Here is an 8,072-nt window from a genome sequence, read left to right as displayed (position 1 = left end):
GGGTTGCGATCCCGTTGCCGGTCCTGGTCCGGTACGGGGGCGACACTGAGGGTTGCGATCTGTTGCCGGACACGGAAAAAGAAAAAAAAAAACAAAAAAAACTGAATCTCTGTACAAACTTAACGATAACTCCTGATGTCCCCCTATCACCAGTCCCTGGCAACCACCGTCTACTTTCCGTCTTTACAACTTTGACTACTCTAAGTATTTCAAATAAGTAGAATCACACTTTTTTTCTTCTTTGTGACTGGCTTATTTTGCTTAGCATAGTGTCAGGTTCATCCATGTTGCAATGTATGTCAGAATTTCATTCCTTTTTAAGACTGTATAACATTCCACTGTATATATATTACTACATTTTGCTTATCCACTCATCTGTTGATAATCAACACTTGGGTTGCTTCCACATTTTAGCTATTGTAAATAATGCTGCTATGAATATGGGTGTACAAATATCTCTTTGAGACCCTGTTTTTAATTCTTTTGGATATATACCCAGAAGTGGAATTGCTGGATCAAACAGTAATTCTATTTTTTTTTTTAAAGGAACCACTATATTGTTTTCCACAGTGGATGTACCATTTTACATTCCTACCAACAGTGCACAAAGGTTCCAATTTGTCCATGTCCTTGCCAACACTTTTTTGATACTAGCCATCCTAATGGATGAGAGGTGCTGCCTCATAGTAATATTTTTCGTACTCTTTTAATTCCATTTTTCCACAAACTTTATCCTCATATACTTTAAATGTGAATTATATCTCAATAAAGCTGTTTTTTCTAAAAGAAAACATTAAAACAGATCAGTAGATGACAGGGGGACTAGAACTTGGGTTCAGCTAATAAGTTAAGGGCTTCAACTATGGAAACTCACTCGCATGTGGAATCCTTGTGCCCAGGATCCACTTCCTCTACACAACTAGCGGACACGGGTGACAGTTCAGATCCAGGACTATGTGATCCACATGGGAGAATAAGATTTCACTGGCTGAATATGCAGGATGAAGTTGGTGATGAAGAATAGCAACACGAGTTTCTACAGATTGAGCCCACCTTTGCCACTCTGGCTTGGTGGCTGCTGCCAGCATTTTTCTCACAGAATCCCTGGTAGCTTTCTATTTCCACTAGTTGTGATAATTTGCTGAGGATAATGACAGCACTTCTTCTCCTCTATTTTCCTGCTTTCAGGAAGCTGGAGATTCTTCCTTGGGAAAGAGTTCATGGACAAGCAAAACACTCCCAGTATCCTGAGGTAACACCTGGTAGGCAATGAACCAGCTTTCTTCACAGCTAAGGATTAGCCACAGGATTACTTTGTCAGCAATATTTAACAGTTTCAGCTATAAGTGGTGTAAAGAAAATAGAATGAGTAAAACAGCAGTATCATGAAATGGGATACAGCCATAGCACAGCAAGTGGGAAAATTACTACACAGACTCCTAATTCTTTTTTCCAACAGTGTATCTTGAAAGGAAAAGAAAACTAAAAAAAATTCTTCTTCACTTTATTATGTAGAAAATGGGGATGACTTACCTCTCATCAGTTTTCCCCATTGTTTTCCTCTCCAATTTCCTTGAGAGCAGGCAGTCCACATCTTTAAATAGCATTTAAAATCTAAATTCCCATAGACTTATTTCAACCACTTTATTATCTCTCTGTATTGGATCACTCAACTTCTCTGAATAAAATCATTCAGTGTAAGAGTAGTACTTTGTATGGTGAGATAATAAGAACAAGCAGTACAGTCTGTCTTATTTTGGTTTTGGAGGAAGGAATATTTTCTCAAAGTCACTGCCTAGTAGTATACATAAAACGTCAACTCTGAGTTGTCAAAAGATATATTTCAAGACTAGAAAACAATACATCAAGGTGGCTAAAAGTGACCCTCAGAAACCAAAGGACAAGATGTCTGCTTATGCCTTCTCTGTGCAGATGTGTAGAGAAGAACATAAACACCCAGAGGTCCCTGTCAATTTTGTGGACTTTTCCAAGATGTTTGTTCTGAGAGGTGGAAGACAATGTCTGGGGAAGAGAAGTCTAAATTTGATGAAGTGGCAAAGGCGAATAAAGTACACTATGATCAGGAAATGAAGGATTATGGACCAGCTAAGAGAGGCAAGAAGGACCCTAATGCCCCAAAAGGTCACTGTCTGGATTTTTCCTGTTCTGTTCAGAATTCCACCCCAAGATCAAATCCACAAACCCTGGCATCTCTATTGGGGATGTGGCAAAGAAGCTGGATGAGATGTAGAATAAATTAAGTGACAGTGAAAAGCAGCCTTACATCACCAAGGCGGTGAAGCTGAAGAAGTACAAGAAGGATATTGAAGACTGTAAGTCTAAAGGAAAGTTTAATGGCACAAAGCGTCCTGCTAAAGTCACCCAGAAAAAGGTGGAAGAGGAAGAGGAAGATGATGAGGACAAGGAAGAGGAGGAGGAGGAGGATAAAAAACTGTTTCTCTCCTTGTGAACCTCAGAGTAGGGGAGCACCATAATTGACACATCTCTGATTTCAAGGGCGTCTTTTGCCCTCATTAGGTTTAACTACAAAATTTGATCACGATCATATTGTAGTCTGTCAAAGTACTGGTATGGGGATCCAAACTCTTGACCTTGCTGTTACCAGCACCACACTCTACCGAGTCAGCCAACCCACCAGCGCTCCAAACGTTTTTAAAATGAAAAGGCACTCTCATGTCCTCCTCACTGTGCACTCTGCTGTTGGTGTGACAAGGCGTTCAAAAATGCTAGAAAGCATTTTTTTTTTTTTTTAATTTATAAGGTCGTGTAACTGTATGGTCATTGGCTAGAGAACTTGAGTTATCAACTGTACATATCTATAGCTTATAAAAAGAACAAAACAACAGAGACAAACTCTTTGATGCTCCTTGATTGGAGTTGAGGCTGTGGAAGAAGATGCTTTCTGGAGGAGCCATATCTCGGGGTGTGCACTGTGAGGCTAGTCCTGTTGACACTGTGGTGGGCATCCATTTAGCTTCCGGTTGTCTTGTTTTTGTATACAGTGACATAGCATTCTGCCATTCTTAGCTATGGAAAAAGGAGGGTCAGCTGGCATGAGAAACGTTCAGATTTTTTTTTTTACGTAAGTGCAGTTTAAACTGTTTTTAAACAAACTGTAGAACTCTTCGCTGTCAGCAAAGAGCCACGGCATTGATGAAAATTCAAGAACCTCTGTACTTAAACACAATTTGCAATGTTCTATTATTTTTTTTATATGTTTAGAATGCTAAAATGTTTTTGAAGTTAAATAAATAGTATTGCATTAAAAAAATATATATATACATATATATTTCCACTGCACTCACCTTCCTGTTATCTTCAAAGTATGTTTAGCACCAATCTGCTACTCTACCCTTAGATTTTTTTTCCCAGGGCAGCTACAGCATAAGGATTATAATCACAGGTAACGACAACGGCAGCACCAGAATGAACTAGGAATGGTGATGTAAAATAGTCAATCCCTATAGAAAGATGAGACACTGTTTGAAGTTATGACCCCCAAGTGGCCAACCATGAATAAAGGTTCCAAGTTTTGAGACTCAGAAATAGCAATCTCCTTGACGGATATGCTAGGCATCCTGATATGATCATTTCACACAGTATGAATGTATGCAAATATCACTGTACCCCATAAATATATATAATTATCATGGGTCAATTAAGAAAAAAAAAAAAGAGAAATAGAGAGTAGAACAGTATTTACTAGAGGCAGGGAAAGGAAGGGGAAAGAGGTGGCTGGGGAAAGGTTGGTAGACCAATACAAATTTACAAAGGTACAGTTAGATAGGAAGAATAAGTTCTGGTGCTTTAGGGTGACAATAGCTAACCATATTGTATTGTATACCTCAAGATAACGAGAAAAGAGGATCTTGAATGTTATAACCACAAAGAAATGATGTTTAGGTAACAGATATGCTAACTATTCTGATTAAATCATCATACAATATATGCATGTACTGAAATAATAAACTGTAACCCATAAACATGTACAATGAAAAAATAAATTAAAATAATAAAAAAACAAATTTGTAGGCCATATTCTAGATATTTTACAGAGCATCATTATCTTCCTCATTAGCAAAAAGCAGACAGTACTATCTTGACTGGAGTGCTTACATATATGCTCTTTAGGAAGACATTAATACAAATATTTGGAGGACATACAGAAACATAACAAAACGTTGAAAACTCTCAGTATTCACACCATACACATGCCAAAAGCTAGTGCATTCTAGAGAATGACAACTGAACAGTAGTGTTCAAGAGATAACAGACAGGGAGGTATAAGTGCTCTTTAAATTACTCTAGTTAGAGACTGAAAAGTTATTTTGATGATAGTCTAATGAAGGAAGTTACGAGAAAAGAGCGTGTCAGGCGTAAGCGTGGGGAAGGCTCACAGGTATAAAAAGTGTGGCACTCTAATATGGGGTGCCGACATTCAGGAGGAAGATTTTATTCCTAGAATTGTGACCTGCGTAGAGAACCCCCAGCATTTCTCTAACACAGGGTAGTGATGCCACTTGCAGCTTTTCAGTAATGAACCCAAAGGAGAACATGAACTGGATCACATCAAACTTATACCTAGGGAAAGAAATAAAACACCAGCTAAATCACATAGGCATCAAACAAAAAAAGTGAGTGCTCACAATTGTTCGTGACATTATAGTAGTAGTTCAGACAACTAAAAAATTGAAACTAACAATAACTAACATGAATACGTATTGTGCCAGGTATTGTGCAAAGCATTTATTCTATCTCATTTAATCTTCATCACATGTAATATGGTCATTATACCCATATTACAGATAAGGAAATTAAGGTTCACAAACACACAGAAAGTGGGACTTGAACCTAAGGTATCTGACTTTTACTTTGTGCTCTTAAATTGCCTCTAAATGTATAATAAACTATCACTCAGGAGAAAATTGGATTATGACTCTTCCAGCTTCCTCTTTTTCTTGTGCCCCTGTTAGCCACCCCTTACATACACATACTCCTCCAAACGGGTTCCCACTGGCTCTACTACAACCTACTAGAATCTTTTATATTCTGGAAGACATTTTGATTTACTAAAAGGAACCAGGGCTACTTGGAGAAATGGCTGATTCTAGGGCTGTGGCTTGGAATATATAAAATAAGCATCTTGTAGTGCCAGAAAGTAAGGAAGTGCTCAAAAAAAAAAAAATTATGGAGATATGCCAAAGGGATACAGGAGACAACCTGAAAGAGCTTCCAATGGGCAAATTTGGAACAATTTGAGCAACAAAATAAATAATTCTTCCATATACAAGAATTCCGAACAATTATGTAGATACTTGCCCTCCAGGAAGTGGCACTTAATCCCCTTCAACCCCTCTTAAGTGTGGGCTGTACTTAGTAACTTCCTTCCAAAGAACAGAATACAGAAAAGGGAGAAAGTAACTTTACAGGAGAAAAATCTGGCAAACACCACCCTGGCCAGCTAATTGAAGCCTTGATATGACATGATGAGAATTACCTCTGTGGTGTTCCTCCCAAACACCCATAATTCCCATCTAATCGTGAGGAGAGCATCACACAAATCCCAACTGAGGGACAGTCTACAACTACCTGAGTAGTACTCCTCAATACTATCAAGGTCATCAAAACAAAGAAAGTCTGACAAACTGTCACAGTCCAGAGGAGCCTAAGGAGACATGACAACAAAATGCAATGTGGTATCATGGATTGGATCCTAGAACAGAAAAAGACAATAATAAAGTATGAACTTTAATTAATAATACTGTATCAATATTGGTTCATTAACTGTAATGAATGTACCATACTAATTGAAGATGTTAATAAAGGGGATAACTGTGAGCAGGGTGGGGGGAAGGGGAGTGGGCAGATATGGGAACTCTCTGCACCATCTCTGCAACATTTTTTTTTTTTTTTAATAGATGACCGGTAAGGGGATCTTAACCCTTGACTTCGTGTTGTCAGCACCATGCTCACCCAGTGAGCTAACTGGCCATCCCTATACAGGATCTGAACCCGTGGCCTTGGTGTTATCAGCACCACACTCTCCCAAGTGAGCCACGGGCTGACCCATTGGTGAATTTAAAATTACTTCAAAATACAAAGTTCCTTTAAAAAAAAATTTAAAATTACTTCAAAATACAAAGTTCCTTTTTTAGAGGACAGTGGGCTATAGTATTTGCTAGCATAAATGCGAAGAGGGACTCAGACAATATAGCCTTTGATATGACACTAGAGAATTTCAGAAAAACAAAGGAAAGATTTTTTTTAAAAGTAGTACTTTGTGAGTTAAAAAAAGACAGCTTCGTCTTAGTCCTTTTTGGTTTGAAAACCCTGTTTTCTTTGTGAATTTGGTGTTACGAGTTCTCATTTCTGTAGTTAAAAACCTTGTGCAGAAGGCATGGTCATTTAAAACTAAATTGTGTACAATATAATTCTGTGGCCTTTCCTGTTGCTCTGCATTTACTGAACACAGTTAACACCAAGCACTCCGTTGGTTAGAGGCTAGTGGCAAGGACAGGTGATAAAATGATGAATAAACTAATTTCCTCAAGGAGTTCCTGGCCTGATAGGATTGTATTAGACAGTTTGAAGTATATTAGCCCAGGGAACCAGATTGAAGTACAGTGTCATTGCCTTGGGAGCTAATAGGCTCCATTTCTGGCTTCTCCTTTTTCTTTTTTTTGGCCTAACAAAGCCTTTTCCATGGGCTTCATAGGGATCCTTATTCTCTTAAATCATTAAGGTGCTTGACAGATTCTTGGATGTGGTGAAAGTGGGAGTAGAGTCCTATAAGAAAATGTAATCATTTGAAATTGGATTCAGGACTGTAGGGTCAGATAGGAATTTTTATCTAGGAAAATGTAAGGCACATTCCTAATTTGTCACACAAAAAGCATGAAACTGTTAATCTTCTTTTCCCTAGAGTTTATGGAAATCTTTGGTTTTAGGCAGCTTGAACCAATAGGATTTTTTCCCCTCTGAGCACAGGTTTTTGTAGCTTTTGTTTTTTATTGTCAAAAAATTCTTGGTTTACGTGTGCCCAAGTGATATAGAAGGGAAGTTACCAAGTTTTGTGAGGACAAATTTTTCCTGATAAAATTTCCTAGATGATTTGATATTTAGTACATTTAAGAAGAAATTTAATGATTGCTGCTTTCTGTCATGTTCCTATCACTCTTTCGTTCTTTTCATCTATATAGCTCAATGTTTAGAAATATATCTTCACAGCTAACATGGATGTTTAAGTATTTTTAAACTGATGGTATAGCATAAAAGAAACTCCTTGCAATTTTTTGTTGCAGAGGATTAATTAGAACTGACCTGAATCACCTTTCAGAATCCTCTTTTCCCTGAGGAAACCCACACTATTAGCAGTGGGTGGAACCATAGTAGATCTTAGTGAATGCTTTGTTGAATGTTGCAGTCTTGCATCTTGAAATAACAGAACTGGTGATAGCTATTTAACAGTGAAATGTGTCTAAAAAACTTATTTGGAAATTAACATGTAAGAGATTAATGCACCAAAGCAATCTCTTAATTGCTTACAATTGACTATTTCAGAGAATCTTCTTTAAATTTCTTCTGAAGGTTGGAATTTCTAAATTACGCCCTTTGTTCAAACCAGCCCGAGAATCAGAACAATTAAGGCAATTAAGATACTATTAAGATTTTCGGAGAAAAGTTGGCATTTTCTGTATATTAAGATTTGGTATTAGCTACTGAAGTTTCTGGAGATAGGACTTAAAGCTTCCAACATCAAAAGTACAAAATTGTCTTGAACCAGCAATAAGATTTTGTGGGACTTATTTTTTTCATTGTGAAAAAGGAGGCCATGCCTCAAAGCCAGTTTACTTACCTGTTACTTATTTAATAATTCATTGGTAGTTATGAAGCAGTTTAATATCTGAGTTTAATTTTCTTATTTTCTGATTTATAAATATTAATTTCTTGGAAAATTAGAAAATTTTCAAAAATTAAAAAATTCAGTATCTTGTTATCCCACTATATAGAGATAACTGCAGTTAAATGTTTGGTGCATTTTCTTCCAGTCT

General features: G+C 37.3%; 2 pseudogenes; one reads left to right on the top strand and one right to left on the bottom strand.

Moving 5' to 3' along the window:
• The first annotated feature begins 1,150 nt into the window (after positions 1-1,150).
• On the top strand, positions 1,151-2,484 carry LOC103602401 (annotated as a pseudogene).
• Positions 2,485-2,778: 294 nt separating this feature from the next.
• The window catches only part of LOC103602400, an 11,649-nt pseudogene continuing 6,355 nt past the window's right edge, over positions 2,779-8,072 (bottom strand).

Source organism: Galeopterus variegatus, unplaced genomic scaffold (genome assembly GCF_000696425.1).
Source record: "Galeopterus variegatus unplaced genomic scaffold, G_variegatus-3.0.2 Scaffold4123, whole genome shotgun sequence".
Lineage (NCBI taxonomy): Eukaryota > Metazoa > Chordata > Mammalia > Dermoptera > Cynocephalidae > Galeopterus > Galeopterus variegatus.
Note: the sequence above shows the minus strand (reverse complement) of the source record. Positions and strands in the feature narration are given on the sequence as shown.